This window comes from Gigantopelta aegis, chromosome 10 (assembly GCF_016097555.1).
Source record: "Gigantopelta aegis isolate Gae_Host chromosome 10, Gae_host_genome, whole genome shotgun sequence".
In the NCBI taxonomy this organism is placed as follows: Eukaryota; Metazoa; Mollusca; class Gastropoda; order Neomphalida; family Peltospiridae; genus Gigantopelta; species Gigantopelta aegis.
In genome coordinates, this window is record NC_054708.1 from 68,188,545 (window position 1) to 68,190,720 (window position 2,176).

The following is a 2,176-nucleotide window of genomic DNA, read 5'->3' on the forward strand; positions in this document are numbered from 1 at the left end:
TCTATTTCTCATTCCAGCCAGTGCACCACGACTGGTATATCAAAGGCTGTGGTGGGATATATCCTGTCTGTGGGATATAAAAGTTCTCTTGATACTAATGGAATAATGTAGTGGGTTTCCTCTCTGACTGTGTCAAAATAACCATGTTCGACATCCAATAACCGACATTAATAAATCAATGTGCTCTAGTGGTGGTGTTAAACAAAACAAACTTCTTGTTTAATAAGAAGTTTGTTGCATCGAGATGCTTATGACAGCTTTGTGAATAAACTGGTGATTTTATCCTTAGTATGCATGTATTACGAAGGCCAATAATTGTATGTGCTCTCTCGTTTGAAAAAGGGGCGGGACTTAACCCAGTGGTACAGCGCTCAATTGATCACCGTCGATGGGCCTATTGGGCTATTTCTCGTTTCAGTCAGTGCACCACTACTGGTATATCAAACGACGTAGTATGTGGTATCCTGTCTGGGATGGTGCATATAAAAGATCCCTTGCTACTAATGAAAAAAATGTAGCAGGTTTCCTATCTAAGACTTAAAATTACCAAATGTTTGACATCCAATAGCCGATGATTAACAAATCAGTGTGCTCTAGTGGTGTCGTTAAACAAAACAAACCTTTTTGTTTTGTTTAGGAAAGTGCATAATATATAAAGCTTAAATTTATTTTGTTGTTAAATCCCATGCTGCTAAAAGTACAATATCCAATACTAGCTGATGATTAATGACATTTTATATATACTGTATATCAGACTTTTTAAAGTTGAAATATCTTATTCTTAAGAGAATCAATTTAAAAGCCAAGCAGTGCAGCATGCCTCGTCCCGTTAATTAATTTTGATGGGTCTGAATTTTTTTTATCAGTTTTGCAATAATTTTCTCAATGATAAAAATTTAAACATGGTTCGACACTTTTTCTATAGATTGGTTTAAACATTTTATTTCTGTCTAATAAGCGATTAGAAAATGTTACAGTATAATACAATTATGTGACTTGTCAACATTATAAACATAGTTTTTACATAAATGTGATGTACACAAACTAAAATGTAGGTATTGAAATCAATATTGTCAAAGGTGAAAGACAACATGAATACTAAAAGTTTAGAACTATCACATATGCATAGCCCCTCAATCACACCTCTGGTTTAAACAATATTGGTTTGTTTATAAAGGTATATTAACAGATGGGGTTGGTCAAAAGACGTAGCCTATTTAAAAGACCTTTCCATACATTACGCAGTTGGTAGCCTATTTAAAAGACCTTTCCATACATTACGCAGTTGAAGTAATAACTGGTCAACATGGACATGTTAATTGAGAGAAAAATAAGTGCACCACCTCTGCCCCCACCACCTCTGCCCCCACCACCTCGTATATTTACCTGCTCACCCCACCCCATGGCATGACTCAGTGTGAATCCCCCTCCCCAGTTTAAAATCTGGTTACAACACTGAGAAGTTTGTATGTTTAAATAAATCTTTGTAAACTGCTGGTGAAAGTGCCACATGTTTGTAGGTCTGTAGGAATGATATCTAGTTAGTTTGAATGGGGCACACTGTTGAATTGAGGATAGTCATTAGTTGGGAGGGTGTGTGTGTGTGTGGGGGGGGGGGGGGGGGAAGCCAGAATGCGAGATTTTAATCCTTATTTAGAGTAGGACGTTTTAGAAAAAACGTACATTTTTGTCCACGGGATGGGGGTGGGGCACTGCACTGGGCCCCTCCCCGTTCCCTATTTGTTGCATTGTATGTATCACAAAATAACGCTTCCCAACACAACACTAAAATTATAATGAATATATATATATATTTTTGTTCAACTTAATTTAATTTTATAATTTTGTTTATTAAATACAACATTAAACTAAAATTATGTATTTAAATTACTTTTATAATTTTTGGCAAAGTTTAGGTAATTTAGAAATAATTTGAATCAGAAGCTACATTCACTGAAACAAGACCAGCAGTAAAGGCTTTGTTTCTAATCAACAGGTCGAGGTATGGTGCAACTTTGAACGCTTGTCACGCATTATGTCACTTGTGTCAATAAAGTGACAGGTGTCATTGAATTAGGGGGATTAGGTCGCGCTTACCACGTGATTTGGGGTCAGCGCATGCCCAGGGACTTTTGGTTCCGAAGTGGGTCATTCGTCAGCGCTTATTGCCAACAAG